Raw genomic sequence first — 25,790 nt, forward strand, 5'->3', positions numbered from 1 at the left:
CATAACCAAAAAAGCCCTTTTTATGGTTCTTAGCCTCTCCAGCAAGCCTGAGGTCCAAACTATGTTGGATTTTGGCTCCCAGCGTTCTTCACTGTGATGGCTAGGGATGCATTATAACAAAAGTTAATTTTAGGCACTTGAAAATAGTTCACTGAGGATGATTTGTAAAAACATAAATTAAATAAGGAGTAGTTTGTAAAAGGTGTGGCAATATTAATTACATAATCAACTTTGTATTAATTCGAATGCTTGCAAATTTTAAAATATGTTTTATTCATTTTGTACTGTATGTTGTTGTTGCTGTTGTTGATTATTATGTTCTTGTGTGCCTTCAAGTCACTTCTGACTTATGGCGACCCTAAAACGAACCTATCATGGGGTATTCTCAGTAAGATTTGTTCAGAGGAGGTTTGCCATTGCCTTCCCTTGAGGCTGAGAGCATGTGACTCGCCAAATCACCCTATGGATTTCATGGCAGAGCTGGGAAGTGAACCCTGTCACCAGAGTCCTAGAAGCTTACTGCACTGGGCTTCAGGGACGTTCTCAGAATGGAACGAAAGGGAATGGAATGAGTGGGGGATGGATTTTACTGCACACACCAGTCCCTCACTCGTCCGTTCCCCCTCTCTTCCGTGCCCATTCCATTCCAGAAGGGAACGGTTTTTGAGAACTGTTCTGAACAGATCCCAAAAATTGCCCCCTCTGGAACGGATTAAGAACAGAAGAGAGGGTGAACAGAATGTGTGAGGGACTGGTGTGTGTGGTAAAATCCGTCCCCTACTCGTTCCACACTTGTTCGATTCCGTTCTGAGGCCGGACCGAGGAGGAACAGTGCGGTAAACTCCCTAGTCTCGTAAGCACTATGCCACACTTTGTATATATTAAAGGTTATATTGAAGAGTGCAAGTAATTACATCGTTGAACATTTAGAGAAAATACACTAACCAGACATTTCCTAAAAGCAATGAAATGTAAAATATAGAGATGTTGGAAGTCTGCATTTGGAAGCATATGCTCCATTTATTCATTATAACTGTGAAAGCTTAAATGCAAAAATCTCCAGAGCTGTTTTGTATACCTGTCACTTTGGCACTTTTAATGAACATTTCTCATGTTCATCTGGACATATATTTGAATTAAGAAAAAAAAGTACTTTCTCAAAACACTGCAAGAACCTTTCTTTTTGAATAACATTTGACAGTTCCCCAGAATGTATCTGCAAAGACAGCTATCAATTTCAATACATCTTAAGTCAACATTAATCCCAATAAAGCACAATCCACTCTTAGGAAAGCTATTACAGTTTGAGAAGTAGTCAGGCACAAAATATTCCAGCTTCCCCCGGAATAACCATCAAAACTTTATCTTGTGATGTATCTAGTGGTGTATAAATATGGTTATAATCCTATGGTGTCATCCCATAGTGAAGATTTGTTACTCAACAAATGATAGCTTAAATGTTGAACCAGCAGTTTAGAGATAAGTGCAGATATTTTGATAGATACCTTAAGGGTACATATGTAGCTTGAGTTTAAAAAAACTGAGGCCTTAAATAGCAACAAATTTATTTTAGATGGGGTTATCAAGAGTAGAACTCCAGTACCAACCACTTAGATTTCAGTTTGTTACTTTTATACTTTCTTACAGAAGGACGGAAGGAAAATCTTTCCCTACAGTGGAAATCTTGCCCTTCTAACTTACTCTTTGTTTCATTCTTCTGCTTATGCATAAAAAGGCTGTGGCAGAATGTTGTTTGTAAATAAAAGTGAATTAAAAACAAGCAAAAATTATATTACCTTTCAAGATATACCAAGACATTCTTGTCATGGATGAGAAAATTTGCATATGCTCTTTATGTTATTAAAACTGTAAATTTTAAACAGAATTTTAAATATAGATTGTTTTAATATGTATGTGCCTTGTTTGTTGAATGTATGTATGTTTTAACTGAAGTTGTACTTAATTAATGCATATTTGTTGGTCTGTTGTCGTTCCCACCTCGATCCATGGGGAGAGGCAGGGAAGAAATAATACTAATACTAAAATAATAATTAAGCTGCTTCTTTCATTGTCGAATCAGGACTGCAACAACTACATGCCACAGCCCCAATCTGACCTTTCCACGGTGCAAAAAGGAGCCACAAAAAGTGGCTCCTTTTTGCACCATGGAAAGGGTGCCATAGCCACTGGCACCATGGCTTTTCAACGCTCCTTTGGCGCTGTATCATCTGGACACAACTCCAGAGGAGCGCCATGACACCACCTGCCGTGTGGTGGGGTGCATGGTGTCATGCTGGCATGGGGGCAGAATTGGGGAATGTGTTGTGCAGATGCCACACCCCCACTCTGCCCCAATGCCAGCCTTTGATGATGGGCTGTCAAAGCTGTAAGTCAAACCAGGATTTGGGGGTCAATTTTTTTGACTAAAATTTCTAGACTCATGCAGTAGTATTTTTGTGCTGGAGTCAGTTTTTTGTGTGTTTATATATGCTAGACACGTATTATGATATTGGCTATAGGGTTTCAGGGGTGATCTAATTAAATAGTGTTTAGGGAATTTCACATACAGTGGCCTTTGGTATATGCCAAGGTTTGGTTCCAGGCCCCCCTGCCCCCATGGATAACAAAATCTGTGGATGCTTATGTCCTATTAAATACAATGGAGTCCCTTATAAAAAATGGCACAATCTTTTTGGAATTCATATATTTTTAAAATTTAACACACACACACAAACACACATTTTTAAGCTGTTGATGGTTGAATCTTTTAATTGGAAACTGTGGATGGCAAGACTGTGTATATGGAGGACAACTGTATGTCAAATGGTACTTGTGCTGCTGTCTTCTGAGGTACTGACAGGGTGGAAGAGAAAAGAATATATTTTGTACCAGAATGAAGTGGTTAGGCTCATTTAATTATTTTTTTTAAGTAGCTAAAAGTAACTGTTTAGTCAGTTTTGGAAAGCAGTAAATGAAAGTTACTTTGAAAAACTATTTGGACCATCACATTATAACAGCAATCAATTGCCTTTTAAATGTATCCTTACAAACTCTCTTATCACCATTTATCCATCCCAGGATCTTTTGTTCCCATATCATTTGCATTTTAAAGGTCTACATGTGAACTCTCTTTTACCTAAGTGGAAATTATATATTTGGGACCTTTCATCAGAGATACCAGAGTAAGAGCAATCCCATGGACAGTTTAAGAAGTGTTTCCAGAAAAGGTGAATCACTATGATATTATTCAGTTGTAGTGTAGAAATGTGTGTGTGTGTTATGTATTAACCAGTATTTGCAGATTTTGTTCACTTAAAATTAGCAACAATCGCCAATCCTGATGACCATAGTTGTGAAGTAGTTTCTGGATATTTTTACCATAAACTGATTTGTTCTACTGGAGATTGGAACAAGGAATTTTTAAAAGATAACTAGACTAAACCAAGGGGTTTCTGCTTGGGCCAAATAAAACTTCTTCCATCTGTCCTCCTAGCAAGCAATCTGGACCTCACAGTTTTGGTGTATACTGTCTGGACAATGCCTCAACATTTCAACACCAAACCTGCTATATACCCCTTACACCATTTTAATTTTGATCAGGATTTTCCTTGAATATCTGGAGTCCTCCCTGGAATATTGGTTGGCTGTTTACAATATGTCTGGCTATACCAGCCACCCCTGCTGCCATGAGTACGAGTTGCTTGCTCTGAGGTCAGAACAAGGCGATCAGTGTCGGGTGCCTCATTCTAACCTCAAGAGCAAGTGATGCACATCACTGGCGGTGGTGCTGAGAAGCACAACATCCGCACAGAGTGCCCAAGCCAGCAAGGAGAAGTTGGGGCAGCTCCATACCCAGAATACTCCAGATTGCTCCTGGAATGTTCTGGTCTGTGAGCTCTCAACTTAATTTTATACTTCAAGATACATACATACATGCAGTTCCATAAGAGAATCTTCAGTGTTAGGTTGTTTTCTCTCTCAACAGAATTTGAACAAATCTTGTAATTTTGCCCCTACGTTGATACTATCATCACTATTGCTACTTTCTTCTTCCTAAAAAAAGTAGGAAGGTAGGGGAAAAACAGAATGTAGCAACATCTTGAAGAAAACTTGTTTTAAAAAACCAAAATTTATTTTTCCATGAGCTTTCATGGATATAATCCCATTTTTTTCTATGCAATACTGCAAATATGCAAAAATAAAACTAGTTGATTTTAAAAGTTCTGTTATATTTCTTTTTGCCCCTACCCCTCCCTTCCTCCTTTTTATCTGCAAAGAGACTGACATGGCTATTTCAATATATATCCCACTTTTCTCAAAAAATGGGATTCAAAGTGCCCTTTCCCCCACAATGAGATTCAAGGCCTTTTAATTTCCCTAAAAGCAGGTGGGATACAAGTAATTTTTCAAAATGAAAGCTATGGTTAGAAAATCTGTTATGAATTATTTAGCACTTCTTGGCAGACCTATCTTAATTATATTCCAGTACAACAGCAACAACAAAAAGTCTCCAATTGGACTCTATAAGTATAAGGCTGCTTTCATATGATGTTTATAATGGGTTGTTTTTACCATAACTTCTAAATAAACTGCAACACGATTATAACAGCACACTCTGGGATGAGTTACAGACCAGTACCACATTTTCACCTTTCGAAAAGGTGGGAAACATTTTTCAACTTTTGGCTGAATTCAGTTTCAGAGAAGTTGAAAGGGGGCAAATAGTGAGCAATCCAAAAACAAAGAAGATTGGACCCAAAATATCAGTATTTTAGGTGAAAGCTCTTGCTATTATATACTGAGCATTAAGAAAGGCATTTAAACTTTTTAGACTGAAGTGAAGCAACAAAAATTGTATTAATAGAGGCTCCGTAAGAATACATACCATGTATCAGCAAGTACACATTTGGAGGTCACCACTGTGGCTAACAAGCGTTCAGAAGGAAGTTATTAGAGATCAAAAGCCTTCCTTCAGAAGTTGGAGCTCTTGCCCAAATCAAAGATACTTAAAAGAACACAAACTTGCACAAAGAAAATGTGATATTAAATAAAGAGAGAGATTTTGAATAGCACATTAAATCAAAACCAGTAACAAGGAATTCTATGAACCTAACCCTAGGACATTTTCTTTTAAAATGTCTATTAAATACCTTAATCGGAGGTATTTTCTGACTCCGGTGAGGATCTATAAAAATCTCTCATGTCCATGTTCCCAAAAGTATTAGTGGACACAGAATCATGGGCAAAATCAACAATACCTAAACAACTACAGATAAAAAAAAAAGATATGGGACTTTTGTTTTAAGTAGATGTCAGTTACTTCTGTTTGCAGAAAATTTAGTCAAAGCAAATGCAATAGATTTATCATGATAAATTTATCTCAGACACCCTGTCTCACATGTTGGAGATGTAAAGAATATTACAGGTTTTATTTTCTTATTTTCAATGAAATAAGTGTCTTCACAGACTGAGATTTCCTACCAGAAAAATGGTCAAGTACTGTGATTTTGTTGTTGCTGCATTTTGGAAAGGCAAATAACGGTTTTTGTAAAGAAAATGCTTTTTTCCAGTTCAAAGCACCTGGTGGCTGTCCATGATAACCCATTTTGTACAGAAAATAATGTATTTTGTTCAAAATCCATGATTTGTAGTACATTTATAATGTGGAAAAAGTAAAAACTGGAGAAACTGCCCCCCCCCCTCAGTTTTCACAATGTTGTAGCATGAGTCTGAAGCTATATGGCAAGGGTGGGCAAATGTATTAAACTAAAGGACTGCATTAGCCCTCCAGGAGACCTTGGGAGGTTGCACCTGATCCTGCAACACACACACACACACACACACAGACAATTTTTTTGCCTCCAAATGTCCTTAGGGTACATGGAGCGACAAATTTGGACCTTCCTGATCCACAGATGGCTTTTGAGTCAAAATGATGTGTTTTTTTAAAATGCAAATTTTCATTTTTATTCTTGCAGGGTCCAAGCTCCTCCAAATGCCCCCTCCACACCCATTTTTGGATATTTTTGAGCCCTCCACCCATGAAAATAGTTTTGTGGTAAACTTTATTTTAACCAAGGGGGCCAAAAATTGGTCCTAGGGGCCGCATACTCCTGTGGGCCTCAGTCTGTTAACCATTGAAATACAACTTTAGGATAGATAAAAGGAAGCATGTCTTGTGATAGCATACAGTTCAGTTATGGAATAAACTGCAGGAAAATATAGTTAAAGCTGTCAACATGAATGCCTTTGAAAGAGGGCTGGATAACTTAATGGATGTTAGCCTATGAATGCCTGCTAGTCAGGATAGCTAAGTATCATCTCCAATAACAGAAGAGTATGCTGAAAAACATGAAATGTATGTTTCAGTTGCACTCATGTCCTGTGACAGGTTCCCCATAGGCAACTGATTGACTACTCTATGAACAGAAAGATATGAAAGATAAGCTATGGTCTGATCCAGTATGGTTCTTATTTTATTGTGGTCAAATATAAGTTGGAGAAACTCTCAAAAAATGTTGTAATGAGAAGGGAAATGCGGTCACTTTGGATAGCCTGGACTGGGAAAACACAAAGGTTAAATTTGGCCCTAGGATCTAAACTGCACCACTCCTGTCTGACAGGTTGTTGGGGTCAATTTGTCATAGAGATCACATTTTTAAAAAAAATAATAAAATCTTGACTTGTAGTTCTGGGAAAGCACTTTGCCTGAAATCCTACGTGAAGAAAGAGATGGCAATGTTGATGTAGAGGTGTGCCAATTATTTCCTTATAATCAATCATTTGATTTTAAGGCAGGTTTAAGTCTCCTTTGTTACAATAAACCAGTGGCATAGGATTGACTATAATATATTCTAAATTTTTGTTTGTTTGGTATAGTCCAATACTGTTTTCAGCTATAAGATCTCTAAAGCAAGTATTTATTAAGTTTAAATCCAAAGTGTAGTATACAGGTGAAATCAGAATGTTTCTAGGATTATTTTGAGATCGGCTTATTGAAAAATATCTGATAGTTTATTGGGGACTGTTACAAGAAAAGAATTTTACTGAGTTTCACTGAAGACATTTGCATCATTTGTTTCAGAGAATGGTCATATGATTTCCCCCTGATTATCCAGCCTCTTTCTGACAGTGGCTAATGCTGACATTTTATCCTAATTGAGCTGGTCAAATTATTCATTGTGAATAATTTAACAGATAGGGTTTGGCATATTTCTTTTTAGAAATTATTCAAGGTTAATCTACCTCCTCCTTATTCCTGTCATTTAAATTGGCTTGATAGAAAACTAACTCGGAAAAATCTTCTCCACCCCAAAATGATAAATTATATGATGTATGTTTTTAATGGAGTTGTTATCAGTATTCACCAATTCAAAAAAAGCAGCTGCCAACCTGTTTTCATGCACTATTCTTGTCTGTTACTTTGTGAAATCCAAAATGAAACAAGTCCTATAAAAGCTTGGCTCTTAGCTTGTGGAAGACTGTTGTTTCCCTATATTAGCTTACCTAAGTTTTATTTATTTGTTTGTTTGCATTTGTTTCAGTTCTACAAACAACAATAACTGAAGAACAACAAAACAGGGTTAGGATATGAGTTATGGGAAAAACACACATAAGGGATACTTTTTTGAGATCCTCAGGGGAAGGCTTTCTCTCATAACATGGACATTTGATTTGGTTGTTGAGAGGACCTTCTTGTTGGTTGCCCAAAGCTGTAGACTTCTTGCTACAGGAGACAAGGCTGGTCTGTGTCTCTTCTCTTTGGCTGCATCTGCACTGCAGAAGTAATCCAGCTTAATAGCACTTTAACTGACAAGGCACAATGCTATGGAATTCTGGGATTTGTGGTTTTGTGAGACATGTAGCCTTCTCTGCCAGAGAGCTCTGGTGCAACAACAAAATACAGTTCCCAGAATTCCATTTCACTGAGTTATGACAGTTGTGTCAAATTTGATAATTTCTGCAATGTGGATGAAAGGTTAAGATTTTTTTTTTATTTTGACAGGTCTTTTAACATGGTGCTGGATTTTTATTTTCATCACTACATTTTAAATAATTTTAGAACCAGTTTAAATTAGTGATTGTAATATGATTGCTTATTTAATGTCTTTTAACTTTAATTATATTAATACATTTTTAGCTGTATTTTAAAATCTAAGTTGCAATGCTACTTAGGGCTCTAGTTTGACCATTGTCCCCCCCCCCCCCCCCCCCAGTTTCACAAGGAGTTGCAGAATTGTTTGCATGGCCTGTAGGTTGTTGCACTGGTTACATAGCCAGCTGTACAGCCGCATGTCAAAGTAGTTGTGCACCTGAATGCACCACGAGCAAAGCATTTTTAGACAGAAACTCACCATTGCCTTCAGTTTCAGTGGATGTTGGGGAGTTAATCATGCTGTTAACATTTAAAGCAATTTTTCACAACGTCTGTGTTCAATGGGCATCAAAATGGGAGCAGTATTTTTCAGCCGAGGGTGGAGTTTGTGATAAATGTTTCCTGTTTTCAGTGCAACCTAGGTTTTTAAATTTAATGTTAATGTAATGTAATGAACCATGTATATGTTAACCTATTGCCAGAGAATAATAACATTTAAAAAATCATAATGTCAAGTTTATCGAATGAAAATTTGCAATCATTTCTTCAAATGTACTTTGTTAGACTTGGATAAGTTAATGTATGCCTAAATGGCTTTTGGGAGTTACATGCACAGTGGAGGTAAGCTGATAATTGGTGGTAAGGGTAATGAGGAAGGGAAGACTCGGGTAGTTTTCTATGAAGCTGGTAGAAATTTGAAAAAAGTTTCTAGCAAATGGAAATAATGCATTGTTATTATGTGTGTTTATTTAGGACCATTTTTTCCTGAGCTGGTTTTAGCAGCTTTAATAATATTTTCAGTTAATATAAATCTATGTAGACATAATTAGAGCTAGTGTGGTATAGTGGTTTGAGTACTAGTTTGAACTAGCGTTCAAATCCCTGATTATTCATGGAAACCATGAATTATCTTGGGCAAGTCCTTTTCTCTCAGCTTTAGGGGAAGGCAGGGGCTGTGCAGACCACCTCCAGCTGTGCCGGATCAGGGCTGCGGCAACCGCACACTGTGGCCGTGATCTGGCCTTTCCAGTGTGCAAAAAGGAGCCTCAAAAAGCGGCTCCTTTTTGTGCCCTGGAAAGGGCACAGCAGCTGTGGCGCCATGACATTAACCTTATGTTGCAGTGCCAGGGAAGCACCATGATGCCGTGCGCCATATGGAGCAGTTCATGGCATCACACCACCATAGGGGCAGAGTTGGTACGTGCATTGTATGGACGCCATACTCCCGACTCTTCCCCCAGGCTGGCCTTAATGGCCGGGCTGAATAGGCTGCAATGGCAAACATCCACAGAATAAATTTTGCCAAGTAAACTCTGATAGGACCATCATGAGTTGGAGTCAACTGGAAGGCACATTACAACAACAAAAGCAAAACAGTTATTCAAACAAACACAGAATTATATTGCAGTAATATCTTCAAACCAAACGTGATTTTTCGTATTGAAGATTTATTTTTACCAATTTATATTTCTGTAGTACTTGTAAAAAAGGAAGTGATCCCAGATTAAGAAATTTCACATTTTATGTAAGAAACTACTTAATTTGATTAAAGCTGTCATTAGTTTTGTTCCTGTAATCCTTCCTAGCTTTGGAAGGTTTCCTAATTAAAAGTGCAGTTGAGATCAGAAGTCTATCCTGAAGTAAGACCCAGAAAGCTAATTGAGGCTTACACACAGGTTAAAAGTATGGTTATATTTTTAGGTGCATCAAGAAAAATTAGTGGAAACTCTTACCATTGAGAATATGCAATATTCTTTAGCCATATTATTGTAAGATGGGTGCATTTTAATTCTTCAGAAAAGTTTCCTATGACATTCAGACAACCGAATACCACAGTTCTGCAATTGCAGGACAGAGTATGACTGCTTGATGATATTTATTTATTTGTCACAAATGTCAGGCTTTTACAGTTGTTATACTGTCATAAAAGGCAAAATCCTATAGTGGTGAACCACTAGCAGAACAGGCTGTTCCTTTAGTTAGTGAGTTGCACACAGAGGCATAGTCTTTTACTGGGCAACCAGAAGAAAGGCATCTGGTCACCAACTACACTTGCATGCTGCTGTGTGCAATGGAGGCAGATTCCAGGTCTTTTTTAGATGGGTCTATTTTCTCATTACTTGCCTTTAGGTGTTCATAGAACAGCCATGGCATTATGGAAGACATGTCTTGAGCATTGTCCTGTGCCTTTACAAGTGATTTCCCGAACTATTCCTCTCTTAAGATTCAGGGGCAGAAGAAATAGGCCCATAAAGAAAGAGCTGGCCTCTGGCTGGAAATTTGTGACATGCAATCCAGTGCAGTGATGTTGGCAGCCCATTTAGCTTTGGTGACACTTAACAGGATCATGTTAAAAAGAACCACAGTTTACTAATTGATCATATTGAAAGATCTTCAGAAACTTTATTGAGATAAAAAATTAATTGGTCAATATGCTTAAGTCAAAAATGTTTTTATTTTTTTATTTTCTGCTCAGCTTGTGCAGATTAATGCACAGTCTATGTTACAGTGGATATGTTGTTCTCTGCTTCTCTGCTTTTTATATTGCTCCACTTGTCATAGAGGAGAATGTTAAACTTTAAGTATCATACAGAATGCTCCCCACATAGTCATTTTTTTTTTACAGAGAAGCTTATTATTTCATGAAATCATGGCTTATAGTCTGACCTCAAATTCAAGTTTCCCTATATTTTTGAATGGAGACAGAAAAAGAGATCAGTTGTTGATGAAGTTAGCTGATGGCAATGAGTAGATGAAACTGTCAAGACAAATAAAGATGCAATAAAGCATGCAAAATATATTTTTAAAAATATGTTTATTCTAATCATACACTAATCTGCAGTTTCTTCTGCCTGAGGCTCACAACTTTTCTGTGGGGTAAACAGAAAATGCTTGGGGTCCTTTTGTGCACCCCATCCCCACAAAAAAAGATGTGAAAACCCTAAATAAAATAATCAGATGAAAGATTAATCAAAATCTGTACAAACATTTAATATTAAAATAACGTTTGTGTTCATAAATGTACATACAGATTCAGTTGACTGGCCTCTGGCCCTTTTGACTATCATCCAAACTACTGTGGAATTTGGTTACTTGCTAATGTCTGTCTTCAATCATTTTATGAGAAGCTGTTCCTGAAATGCCTTGATATACTTGTTCAAAATACATCAAACTAATTAAATTATAACACTAACTGGATAGATAGATAGATAGATAGATAGATGGATGGATGGATGGATGGATGGATGGATGGATGGATAGATAGATAGATAGATAGATAGATCTTTTTTCAGTTCTATTTCAGCAAGAAATTTTGGAAGACTGAATATACTGATATACCCTTGCAAAAAATTAATAATACTTTCTCCTAATATTGGGACCAGAATGTGTTCAGACTGGTTCAGGCGTTGATCTTATCACAAATGTTTAGCATTAGAATCATAGAATCATAGAGTTGGAAGAGACCACAAGGGCTATCCAGTCAACCCCCTGCATGTAGGAATACACAATCAAAACATAAATGACAGATGACCATCCAGCCTCTGTTTAAAAACTTCCAAAGAAAGAGTCTCCATCGTTCCCCGACAAAGTGTGTTCCACTGTTGAACAGCTTTTACTGTCTTATTGGAGGAGCACTTGAACATGGTTGCTTATTACAGTCAGGAATATCTCCATATTAGATCGCTGATACCCCCCGAAGCTACACTTTATATCATTTTTGAGTCATATGTCTCTAATACCGTAGATCCTACACAGAAGCCTTCTGAAATAACTGTATATAACAGCAAACTCAGATCTACGAAGTCCCTGCTTTGAGGAATAGGTGAGATATACATAAATTAATACAATACAGTTTAAACAACAGTTGACTGATAAATGTTGATAATACACAAACTTCGTAAGTCAAAAAGGCATTGTTATTTTTTTTTAAATAGATGTTATAACACGGTAAAGGTAAAGGTTTTACTTTGACAAGATTATCTAGGTGTGTGTGACTGTAGGGGGCAGTGCTCATCTCCGTTACTAAGCTGAAGAGCCAGTGTTGTCAAAAATGCTCTGCGATCATGTGACCAGCATGACTGCACAGAACACTGTTACCTTCCCACTGAAAGGTGTCTATTTATCTACTTGCACTTGTGCATGCTTTTGAACTGCTAGGTTGGCAGAAGCTGGGACTAGTGATGGGAGCTAACTGTATCACATGACATTTGAGCCTTGAACTGCCAACCTGCCAATCTTGCAGTTGTCAGAATCAGTGTCTTAGCTGCTGTTTTCTCTTTATTTCTTACGTGAAAATCTTTCAAGCTGCTGATCAAATTTCAAGTACAAATGCTTGTATGGTTTTCTTATCACATGAACACACACATTTCAAAACACCATACACATATTTACTCATTAGACAATGAGCTTCTGTTTACTGTATTTCTTTAGTGATCTTGCTGTACCATCGTTTGCATACTTTTGACTTCATTTAAAAATAAATTTTGATTTTATGCTTTTAAAAGGAAAACCAAAACAATCACTAACATCTATCTTCATGTAAAACTGACAATGAAAGATTATCTTGTGAAGACGTTACCATGTCAGCATGTAAAGTAATTAATCCCTTTTTTCCCTATTGATTTCACTTTTTCTTAATCTTCTACACAGTCATAAAGCCAGATCACGAGGGGGAAAGTGGGAAACTATTAAGTAAAAGTAAACAAAGTGCCTGAATTATAGTTATGGCTTAACAGTGGTAGCTGTGTAATCCCAAAGCACTATTAAATTCATTGTGGGTTCCAAGATGAATTTTCATTTCAGTGCTGTATAGCATTTCTCATCGTGCTTGTTTGACTTGGCAATTAATTTTCCCACAGCTTATTTTTAAAGTAGCTCTGGATTTGCTACACCCACCGAGAATATCACATAAGTTGACATCTGTGATGAAAAAATAACACTTCATTCCCCTTCTTATTTCAATGTGATCTGTTGTTTGTATCCATGGAAGATAAATTTTACTAGTAAAAATTAAAAAGGTAATACTTTAAGTCTATTATATAGCCTCTTAAACCTTATGTTATCATGAAGTAAAAGTTTTATTTTGTTTCAGCAATGCAAAGATGATGATGTGAATGAAGTTAGGATTTATTTCGAATGGGCCGAAACAAGATTGCACGGAGTACTATTTCAGATATTGAGGTAGGGAACTGTGGAGATTTTTTTTTTTAATCAGCTCCATTTACAGATTTCCTTCTGGGTTAAAAAAAAAAGCCATCTGGAAATCTGGCTAGACGGATATCAGACAAGCAGTTTCCCTATGCATATGTTTAAGCAATACAGTCTATGAGGATTTTGCCACATGGACTAATTAATATTCTCAAGTCAGTTCTCCATGAATGTCTCATTTCAACCTTTTCTTATGATGAAATAAAACAGGAGTAGCTGAAAAATATAAATCAGATTCATGGGAAAGAGCAAAGAGTAGGAACAGTCCATAGTTTCTGAATTCTGGTTGAGAAATCTCTCTGTAATGTGTGGGGTTTTTTTTATTTCTGGAAGGAATGAGTCCCCTCACTGATTTTTAATAAGAATTCCTTGTGAGGGTACATTCTAAGCTATCAGTGAAAGAGAGCATGATAGAGAGCAGACAATTATCAGGGCCTTATGTAAAACAAATACTCTCTTCTAAGATGTATTTCTGTGCAGCTGATTGACCAAGTTTGTTAGCAAAGTTATAGATTAGAATTAATCATTCTGCACACAGACATGGAAGAATAGAAGCATACTTGCTCACAGTAAGTCCTCTTTCCAACTGTCCATCCTGAAGACTAAAAGAAAGGTATTGCAATCTAATTTCTCATCCCAAACCATCTGCTTCTTGTGATCTATTCATGCACCATAACCTTCCTCTCCCCATTTTACACATCCATAGCCATCCATTCTCTTCTCTTTGGTTGTCTTCCCTCCATTAAGTGAAGCAATGTCGCTGCCCTCTTAATAAGTGCCTTAAGACTATCTTCTTTCAGGGTGATTCATCAGTTCAGTTAAAGTCTTAGGTGAAGCTCTTGAAGCAGTCAATTTAAATAAGAAAGAGACAAAAGCAAAAGAACTTGATAAATCTACTAGTTGAGCTCTTTTATTGAAAGTTCTGGCTATAACACAGAATACTGGGATCTAATTAGAAAGAATAAGTGAGTCACTTATCCACACAGTATCCACACTGAGTTATCGACATCATAGGTCTGGGTATATTTTGGAACAATTCCATTTTATTTTGGAGTAATGTTTTATTTTTGTCATCTCCTTTGTTTCATCTAAATGTATGTTAATTCCTGTTAGTATTTCCATTTGTCCTTTCCCTCAGTCATTCTGATACCTAACCTACGTATTTTGCCCTAGAATTTGATCTTTGCAGGAAAGAGCCAATGTGTTTTTCACAAAGAGACTGCTTTCTACACTTTTTGCCTTATGGATGGTTTTCTTATGTACAGAATCTCTTTAGGTCAGTAGGCATACTTTCTTATATGGAATGAAACTAAATGAGGAGTCAAAATCTAGGAAGAGCAGGAAAAATGAAGCTATGAAGTCATATTTTATACAAATGTCTTGTGCAGAATATGCTGACTAAATCAGGGATGGGGAACCTATGGTCCTCCACGTTCTAACAAACTACCATTCGCATCAAGACTCGCCACCAGCCAAGATGAAAGAAGTTTTAGCCAGGCTCATGAGGACCTGGTTGTAGCTCCTTCCCTTATGGTGACGCTACATGTATATGATGCTTGGTGGCAAGGCATGATGGGAAAGGTAGTTTGTCAGAAATTGGAGGGCTGTAGGTTCCCCACCCCTGTTTCAAACCAAACTATTCCATGCTTTCCTTATGGATGGTTATGTATATGTATCTATTTAAGTTGGATTTCTGCAGTGAACAATGTGGAACTGGTAAGCAAAGATAGACATATGGTTCTTTATATATGTTTGGAAGACCTCTCATACCTGTGGAGCAGGACCCCCTGAGAGGCGTGAGAGTTTCTCAAGGGAGGCACAAGACTTGGAGGATCAGATCCCTCCTCCTCCTCCTCCTCCTCCTCTTCCCAAACTTTTTCATGTGTAGTATTTACATATATGTTGCGTTAAATATTGAATTTACTTAAATTATATTAATTTAAAGGATGCTATTTCCTTTTTTAAGATGTTAAAATATGAATATACGTGAATGTGAGAATGAAAGTATGCATGCTAAACAAATAAAATATTTTTGTTCATATACAGTGCACCCTTGGCTTACGCGGGGGATCCGCTGCTTTACAGGATAGAAATTTAAGTTTTCCTTTTTAATTTTTATTTTTATTTTTTGGAAGACTGCCAAAAAAATTTTCAGGTGGCAGCTGCCTAATCTATATCTGATAAACTCCATAGATCTAGTAACTGCCATTGCAATGATAATTAGAAGCACTCTGTGAAAAGATAAGTTGTCATTCAGAAAAAGGGTCATGTGGAAGTGGTAAACTGAGAGCAACATCTAAAAGGGGGCTAATGAGAAAGTATGACAGAGCACTCCTTATTTCATATGCTGTATATGTTTACACATGTCCCCATCCCACCATTAGTAGTCTTATACTTTCTGTGTAGAAGCAACAGAACTGAGCTCATTAAAGGAATGGTACAAACTACAGTTCAAATTCCAGAACAGCTTATTGGCTACACAGTGTCTCCTAAGGCCTGACTTGTTGTGCAATATATTTGTAAGTACCAAAAACACATCCTAATCCCCCCCCCCCATAGACAAAGTCTTCTGGTTTCATGAATTGTTAAGCTTACTGCAATATAAGTCACAAATACAGTCGGCAAGATGCCATTTTCTTTAATCTTTCTCTTACTGTGATTTAGAATATTTTTTTTATGCTCCAAGTAGTATCTAGTTTAACCCACAATATGAGGATATTTTTGTGCAAATTGCATTCATGATGATGTGACAGCCTGTCAAAACATTAACTGCAGAAAATCTGGTAGCGGGAAATCTCTCTGCCAAAGATAGGGAGCAGCATACACCACCTATCACTTTGTTCTACTGACATATTGCCATGTCACTGCTAAATGTTAACAGCATAAAATCAATCCTAAATCAGACTAATATCACAAGGACTGGGATATTTTATCCATGCTGCTTCTGGAGCTTGAGACTGTCAGTGCAGGGCGGGGGAAATCCCTCTTTCTCCATTGTGCATATACTCTGTACTGTGTGGGGAACCATTATAGGAAGGTGCCTGTTTGTGCCAGTTGTTTCAAATGCACCACATCTTTGTTTTCTTGAATTTCCATTTGCCTTGTTATCAAAAAGAAACTAAACTCTGTAGGATGAAAAACAGCAATGTTAAATGAATTCCTGTCTTGCTGCAGCCCTTGATATCCCCACTAGAAAACTACTCTGGAAGCTGGAAGACTTATGCAGTGTGAAATCAGTAAAAAATAGTTCAGCCATCAGAAAACCTTTTTAGGATTCCAGTTCCAGATGCCAATGGAAGGAACCATTGCATTTTCATAGGGACCGCCTGTATCTGACCACAATATCTTTCTTTATTAAATAAAGGTTTCCCCTTGAAATGAAAGTCTAGTCATAAATGACTGTAAAGGGCGGTGCTCATCTTGGTTAGTAAGATGAAGAGCCAGCATTGTCTAAAGATGACTCAGTGGTCATATGGTCAGCATGACTGCACAGAATCCTGTTTCCTTCCCATCGAAGTGGTACCTATTTATCTACTTGCACTTGCATGCTTTCAAACTGCTAGGTTGGCAGAAACTGGGACATGTGGCACCTGGGCCTCAAACTGTGCCAACCTTCTGATCTTACGATCATCAGAATTGTGTTTCAACCCCTAAGTCACCACTTAGTGGCTTCATTGCTGGTTTATAAATGTTCAGTCCCACTCTTATGGATCCAAACTGCTTTCTGAGGAAGCAGTCTGCCTTGTTTCTGCTACTTGAAGTATTTGCTTGGGGGTGAAACAGACGGTCAAAAGAAGCAGCTTTTGCCTGCTTTGCAGGCAAGGTGTTTAGGTGATGCATGCTTCCAAAGCAGCCGGAAGCTACGCTGAAGCCATGCTCTGGTCCTTACGACTAGAGTAAAAAGGAGCTGCAATAAACGGACTCCTGGCAGCCCAGGTCAGTCCCTATGTTCATGTCCCACCTTGGGAGTGGCCCATGTGGTCAGCGGGGTTTCAGACTGCTTCACGCCAGAGCAGATTCAGGCTGCTTTTTGGCCTCTCTTCATATTCTGTTGTAAAGAAAAGAAAAGAAATTAAATAAGACAAAAATCTGTAATAATTGCAGTTTCAGTAATGTGCATGTGGAAAAGAACACAAATAAATTAATATATATTTGAAAATGTTATTAAATAATCAATAATATTTATAGCAACTATAAACAAGGTTAACAAAGCCAGGGAATTGAAATGACCTTGCATCCAGGTGCATTATTATAGTGTAGATATTGTCTGACTCTAATTTTTGACTTTAATTTTTATTAATGCTGATAATGTCTTACACAAGCCTTATGGCTGCATTACTAGCTCTGTAAAATTTAATTAGATTTTAGAGCAGCTGTTAATGTCTTTTCTAAGATTATGTAATTTGGAGGCAATGCTAGCAAACTCCATCCATTTCATTTCATTTCATTATGTTTGGAAAGGAAAGTAAAATGTGATATTTGGTCTGCACTACCTTTTGGCATTAATAAATAATAATTAAGGCTGAGGGCATACCTGATTATCTGCCTGGCATGTTTTGTACATAGTGTGCAGATTGACTGCACATATTTTACATTGTCTGAGAGTGGGAAGAGATGACAGTACAATAACCAGGTCCCTAATTCATTTTAGTGTAAACTAGAGCCTATTGTTTCAAGGCCAAATCAGAGATAATGTCTTTGAAGTAGTCTTTGAAGCAATCTGGATAAGCCCTTATCTGGGGGAGGGATGCTGTTTTTCAATACTGAGATATAGAGGTATTCCAGCAAAAGAACGTACTTGTGTATATGATTGTCAAGAGGTAGAGGACCTTGTTCATTACATGTTATTTTGTCCTCTCTACCAAGAACCAAGAGAAAGGTTCATTACACCTATAATAGAAACCAGTCCCAGTCAAAACCCACAGGATATGATTTTTCATCTTCTACTGGACCTGAATAAATATGTAACCTGGAAAGTAGCTTTGTTTGCCATAGCAGCTAAAAAAAATCAGGAACAAGTATATAACAGGGATAGCTATAAACTGTAAAGGTGATGACTATATTTGACAAATTTTTTAACCCATAATGACAACTGTTGTTCGTTTGTTTAGAAATTCTATACCAGATATGAGATACTCGCATTTTAGATATAGGAGATTATCGCACTGTGTTCTGAGAACGTTCCTATCATCACGTGATGAGAACGTTCCTGGAACAGATATTACTGCATTAGTAAACTAGAACGTGATCAGAACGTGATCAGAACTGCATTTTACCGCACAGCGATTCCTGAAACCGTTCCGAGAACATATTCCACCAAGGCCGCCTCCGTCTCCTGATTGGCTGAAAGAATGACAGCCAGGGAGGCAGTGAAGCAGGCAGGCGAGCGACTGCAGTGAGGGAAGGGGTGTGTGTGAGAGAGAGAGGGGGGAAAGGAGGAGGGAGGGAAGGGAGGGAAGAAGGAGGGATCGGGAGGAAGGCAGGGAGAAAGAGAAATGAGGAGAGATGAGCCTTGCAAGTTACATCCCAAACCTCCTTTGCAAGGCTGGGAAGAAGGAGGAGCTCCATGCAGGTCTCTTCAAGCCGAAGAAAAGCAAGTTGCCAGGGAGGGGACTGGGCCAAGGGCAGAGCCCCGGCAGCCATAGCAGCTCTTTAAACCGGTTAGAAAAGAAGAGTCCTCTGCTGTCATCCCAATTCCCCATTTTGGCTGCTTGTCAGCCTTTTGCCTCCTGTGTGTGTGCGCATGTAATGTGTGCCTTCATAGAATCATAGAATCATAGAGCTGGAAGAGACCACAAGGGCCATCCAGTCCAACCCCATTCTGCCATGCAGGAAATCACAATCAAAGCATCCCCAACAGATGGCCATCCAGCCTCTGCTTAAAAACCTCCAAGGAAGGAGACTCCACTACACTCTGAGGAAAGAGTGTGTTCCACTGTCGAACAGCCCTTACTCTCAGGAAGTTCCTCCTAATATTGAAGTGGGATCTCTTTTCCTGGAGCTTGCATCCATTGCTCCGGGTCCTAGTCTCTGGAGCAGCAGAAAACAAGCTTGCTCCCTCATCAATGTGACATCCCTTCAAATATTTAAACAGGGCTATCATATCACCTCTTAATCTTCTCTTCTCCAGGCTAAACATCCCCAGCTCCTTAAGTCGTTCCTTGTAGGGCATGGTTTCCAGACCTTTCACCATTTTAGTTGCCCTCCTTTGGACACGCTCCTTTTTGAATTGTGGTGCCCAGAACTGGACACAATATTCCAGGTGGGGCCTGTGAGCTTCCCTCCCCGCTTTAATTCTTGTCTGGCTCTTTGCTATGGAATTCTGGGAGTTGTTTGCTTGCTTTTGTGTGTTGCTCCAAACAGAGGAGCTTTTGTGGGTTCCTTCCTGGAGGGAAGGAGGAGAAGGTCCTGGGCATCCCTGCCATCCTTGCCTCCTGCAGGCTGCCAGCACAGGAGCCCCGCTGGACATGACACTAGAGGCCCCGCAGAAGCAGCCAGACCCTCTCCCTCTTGCTCTCTGCTCTGGCCCCCCTGTTTCCCTCTCTCTTTCTCTCTCTTTCCCTTCTTTCCTCTTCTCTCACTTGTCCCAACTTTCCTCCCTTCCCTCCCTCCTTCTTTCCCCCCTCACACACACACACCTTCCCTCACTGCAGTCGCTCGCCTGCCTGCCTCCCTCCCTGCCTGTCATTCTTTCAGCCAATCAGGAGACGGAGGAATGAGAGAACGGATTTGAGAACAGATAAGAATATCACACACACCTCTGTTGGAACGTTCTCATCACGTTTCAGCTCTCTGGGAACACATTCATATCTGTACCCTCCTGGAACACATTTGGAACACATTTAAACGTTCTGAGAACCCGATTGGAACACATACGTGCGGTATACTCAAATGCGTTCCGTTCTCATCACGTGATGAGAACGGTCTCAGAACGCAGTGCGATAATCTCCATAGTTTACATGTATTTTTATATTGTTATATGTATTGTTATATTGTTGTGCTGTGCAATGACCTTTGGTCAAAAGCAATAAAATTTGAATACTGAGGTTTCAAGATACCTCTTTCCTCCCCTTAGATGTTATCTGTGTAAGGATAAATGTTCCACATGATGCCAGTGGTTCCTTTCTCCTGGGAACTATATCCTGGATATAATCTAGGTTAGGCTCATTGCTCAGTAACATCTGATTATGGCAAGCTCTTAGAAATAGATAGTTAGGCCCTTGGCCTCCTCACCACAGGTAAGTACCACTCCTTTCTCTTGGTTGCACTTCACTTACATACAAGATTGATAAGCTTATACTTTTATATGCATGCACATGCAGGTTATTGTGTTTCAAATTTGTGTCCTGTGAATATTTGTGAATTTGATCAATGACCAGTCTTGCATGGTATTCCATTTCATCACTCATCTCAGTGTAACTTGCTCTATAACTGGTGTTATGATTTTGGAACTGCTGAAAACTGTCATGAACACCATGATTCCATAGAACACAACTGAAAATCATTGTAGATTATTCCCTTGTAGGTTGGAGGAACTTTGCAGAAATTATTATTGCAGAAATTATTATTTCTATTTTTGTGCCCTATGTTTTGTTTTTGTTTTTTAACATGCTGGCGGTAATGGGTAAGGCTGGGAAATGTTCTCTTTTCTTTCTGTTTTGCTGTTCACACATGCTCATTAAGGGAGCCTGGAGACAACTTCGGTTTCGCTTGCCTGTTGTAGTCAGGACACACAAAGCTACAGTAAGATTGGTGAGATCTGAATCCCATTCTTTCTTAGCTCAAGCTTTATTGCATTGTTTACTGCAGATACTCTGCCACAACGTAACACTCCTTCATATCCCCTGCAATGCTGAAATTGCTTTTAAAAAATCCAGTTAGAATTAAATAGAAGACCAGGATATTAAGTGGGGGCTGGTCAGTTGTAAAAACACTGTGAAAAGGGAGCTTCTTTCTTAACGGAGATATTCCAATACCAAAATATATTGACCAGTAGAACTTGGCTCACAACAATCACATCATAGAGTTTCCTTAAAATAGATTTCACATTCACACACACATTGATAGGAACAAACACACCTCCATTATCTCTTATGGCGTACTTTTAAGTGAAGATACTCATGCTGAGAAAAAAGAGAAAAAATTTTCAAGCTTTCTAAGATCTTGTCATCTTGGCTTTTCTTCATTGTGTGACGGTAATTATTGAGAATGTATGTTAACTAGAAAGGAAATGTTGTAAAGTAAAAATGGATGCAAAGATGAGATGTGTTAGGAAAAGATATTATAATGATATATGACAGTGACCTAATTTCTGGAAACATCTCCCGAGATAAAATAATCTACTAATTTATAGCTATATAATTAACTGACCAAGAACAAAATCAATCATGTCAAAATAATCACATAGTGTAACAAATCACTATAACTTTTTGAAATACTGCCTTGTATCACTGAGTTACGTGTAGTGAACTCTCTTTATGAATTCAGTAAAACAGATTAAGATAACAAATGTAGAGGCCAACAAGTCAATTATTTTATATTTGTAGAAACTAGGAAACAGGCAAGGAAGAATAATAACTCAAGCAGAAAAGTGATTTTCAAGCTTTTAGAAAAAAAATACTACACACTGTCTCTGCTGTGCCCTGTGACTGCAGGATATTGCTACATAGTGTGAAGAAATACATAGGCAGTAGGAACAAAAGAGTAATTATAAACTAAGAGGTGTTCTTGTTAGTGTGTTCATATTCCACCTTATCCCCAAAACTAGAACTCATGGAGGCTCACAAAAATTAAAAGAAATACAAATAAAAGTATTTACAGAAATATAAGGATAATGTATAAATAATTATTTTAAAAATAAACTTTGCACCTGCCTATTGTGATCTATCTCACAATATTTAATAATAGTAAGACAGACAAAGTCTTCCACTCATAACCAGAAGCATTAGCATTGTTATATACATTGACATTAACGGTGCCCATGTATGGTAGCAAAGTAGTAGGATGTTGTTGTTGATGTTGATGATGTGTGAATCTATAGTGAACCTAAGGCAAACATATCATGGGGTTTTCTTGACAAGTTTCTTCAGATGACAATTGCCATTGCCATCCTCTGGGTCTGAGAGAGTGTGACTTCCCCAGGGTCACCCAGTGGGCTAACATGGCTGAGGTGAGATTTAAACCCTGGTATCCAGAGACAAGTGTCCAATATGCAAACCCCTACAGGGCACCCCATTTATATCTACAAATATTAGCTGAGCTGAGGACAGCGTTTCACAATTATTCAAGTTCCTTGTGGAGATTATTTCACTCACCAATCCCACTTGATTGGTGAATTGAAATTACACAAATTGATCACAAATGATTTGAGACACATGCTCTAGGGAGCTGGATACCCTTTCCTTCCTCAGTGAGGTGATGGCTGATGCTGGCAATGGTGATGCTTTGGGCTACCTTTGTGTATAACCCAGGAATGATGCAAAAATAGCATACCTGAAAAACATTTATCATCGTCAATAAGGATCATAAGTGTTGATCATTCTGTGGATGTAGGCAACAGAGCAATAATTTGAGAGAATCTGGTTACAACTGGGTGGTGAATTTGTGTCCAAGATTTTGTTTTTGTTTTGGCCAGCTATTTGAATTGAAGTGAAGGGTGTACATTTCAAAGTATATAACTTATTTTCCAAACATAAAGAGCCTGTGAAGAGCTCACATCCTAAGCTGAACACAGGGAGCTGGATAGCTTTTCCTTCCTCAGTGAGGTGATGGCTGATGCTGGCAATGGTGATGCTTTGGGCTACCTTTGTATATAACCCAGGAATGGCTACATGCTAGCATAATCTGAAGATAATTTAATATGATTGTAATGTCAGAACAAAGTTTCCTGAGTACTGTGGAGTCTAGTGAGTCAAGAGTTATTTCAGGAAAATTTATCCTTGTCAGCATAAGAACAATGTATATTCAGCAGCGAAATGAATGGATGAGGAAAGTCTTCTTTTCCTACTGATGAAAATGCTTGCCAAAAGAAGGTGGAACTCCTTCTTTTGGCTGAACCATAATCAGGAATGACTTTACCTTTCAAGTGACTGCTTTAGAAACAGCATCAAAATCCCTGATGAAATATCACTAAAATATTCATTTACTCTACTAATTAAATATGTTGTCAGATGGAAAAGTGGCAGATTGGTGTGCCTCTTACCAAGAGATGTCTAAGTGCAGCAGCTAAAACACATTGGATGTGTTACATCTGTGTCATCACTCTAGAGACAAAAATAAAGCCTATAATTACAATATGGTCGAAACATTTCATGGTGCAATTACTCACAAAAAGGATCTCTAACAGACTGTAAAGCTTCTGGTTTTGTATTCTGTTTATTTCAAGAAATGGGTTCAGATTGTATTGTACTAAATACAGTGAAGAATGGGAAGCACTCGACAAATAGGTCAGGAAACAACAAGCTAATTATTTATCAGTAAAGAAAAGTCATCAGCTGCTGATAACCATTATTCATCATCCAGTGTTATTGATTTTTACACAGGGCAATGATAACTTGTCTAATGAGGGGGTTATTGTATAATTCTAGCCGAAGGCTGACTCAGCTGAAAGGACCATTTACAAGTAATAACTGTATTAACCAGCTAAAGTGTCTAAAGTGCTATGGAGAGGCTGAAACCCAAATCTGGGGGGGTGGGGGGGGTGGGGGGTGTTTATAGGTGGCTTGTGGGATGTAATAGGACATCAGTTATTTAAAATCTACACAAATCCATAGAATGAACTTCATTAAATAAATAAACAAATAAAAAGACTTACTTAATATGTCCTCCAGGTGAATTTTTCATTCATCTTTATAAATTTACTTCCACAGAAATATATAGCCTGTTCAGCAGTCATGTTGTGCCTCTACATTGCGCCTCAATAATCTCTAAGCAATAGATATTGCATTGCTTATTATCTGAAATTTCCATTGATTATTATCCTTGTAAATCAAGAATGCTCCTCTTTGTCCAGACTTTTCATAAGATGTTTATTTATTTAGCATTCTTTAAAGGTGTTTACTTGGATCCAACAGGAACCTTAATTATCAAACACAGGGTATTGACTATGCTTGGAGAGCTTCATTAAGTGAAAAGAGATTTATTGGTCATTATGTTTCTCTTGTTTTCAACTGTGTCCAGAATGGTCATTTGACTTCAGCTTGCTAGGGAAAAGCATGCAATTTGTTCATGAATTCTCTGTAGTATTAAATAACAGCTGTATTTTATTTTATTTTATTTGACTTTATTTTATTTGTGGCAGGGGAAAATCTATGGAATACTGCAGAGTTCTATACAGTTATAGCATTGGGGGGAGGTAGATTATGGCTGTGTAATAACATCTAAGAAAACGATTAAAAGTTTTAAATGTTATAAATCAGAATAGAATTCACACACACACACACAAGACAAGTTTGGCCTATTACAATTGTTTTATCAAACTGCATGAGTAAATAGTCTTCTAAAGTTTGAGCGTATAGATAAACCCGTGTCCTTCATCCCAACCAGTTATGCTTCCTCCACTATTGAAATCTGTGAGCTACTTTGGGTCCCTTCTGGGAGAAAGGCAACATATAAATGAAATAAAGAAATAAATACATTGAAAAATGGACTACAATCTGTCTCATGAGAGATCTGAAAGAGATGGGCTGTCTTTTGTTGGAGACAACTTGTTATTGTGTATTCTGGAACCTATTAGATATCTCCCCCCCCCCTTTTTTTTTTTCTATTCTTTTCCTTTTTTTTTTTTTTCCTTGTAGGACACATTGCATCAACCAATGGCCACCAAAGTCCCCTATTCCTCCTCATTGTTATTTTTTTATAATGATGAAACTAATGAAGAGAAGAAAAGAGATATATAGTCTTTTTGCAGTATGAGTACTTGTGTTTGATTAGCAAGCAATGTACTTATTTGGGAAATGCTTTTACTAGAACAGATTAACTTTGAAAGTGATTTGGAGAAATAATTGGCTGCCTCTCTGTGAAACTGATGATGTTTTAGAAGAAAAAAAATGTCATTTCAGAGGAGTAGTACCATCGTTCTTCAGTATCTATGGATCCAAGCTTTCATGGCTTGAAAATAGTTTTATAAAATATAAATTTCAAAAAGCAATCTTTGATTTTGCCATTTTTATAAAGGACATCATTTAGCTATGCAATGATATATAATGGGACTTGGTATGTTATATACTGGGACTTAAGCATCCATGGATTTTGTTATCCATAGGGGCTCCTGGAACCAAACCCCAGTGGATACAAGGAGCCCACTGTATTTTATTCTGGAGATTAGGTCCCAGCTGTGCCTTGTACCTAGGGTTTTAAGGAATCTGCCTTTTAATCTCACTGGTATCCCTTCCTGGGAAATTGATGTTTTGTGACTTGTCACAACCATCCTTTGAACATCCCATTTCATTATAGCTATTTTTTGATGCGGCCTGTAGCAATTTCAGGT

At 37.9% G+C, this 25,790-nt stretch overlaps 1 protein-coding gene across 6 annotated transcripts in view; it reads left to right on the plus strand.

Moving 5' to 3' along the window:
- LOC149321341 (contactin-4-like) overlaps positions 1 to 25,790 on the plus strand; it is a 700,468-nt gene that overhangs the window by 211,544 nt on the left and 463,134 nt on the right. The window contains exon 1 of one of the 6 annotated variants that reach the window (XM_089519818.1): positions 3,141 to 3,227. The exons of the other annotated variants lie outside the window; for them this stretch is intronic. The gene's annotated coding sequence lies outside the window, so the exon portion shown is untranslated. Of the gene's footprint in view, positions 1 to 3,140; positions 3,228 to 25,790 lie in introns of those variants that run through there. 6 annotated transcript variants of the gene reach the window in all.

This window comes from Sceloporus occidentalis, unplaced genomic scaffold (genome assembly GCF_023333645.1).
Source record: "Sceloporus occidentalis isolate IW3139 unplaced genomic scaffold, rSceOcc1.0.p SCAF_1, whole genome shotgun sequence".
NCBI classification, from domain to species: Eukaryota; Metazoa; Chordata; class Lepidosauria; order Squamata; family Phrynosomatidae; genus Sceloporus; species Sceloporus occidentalis.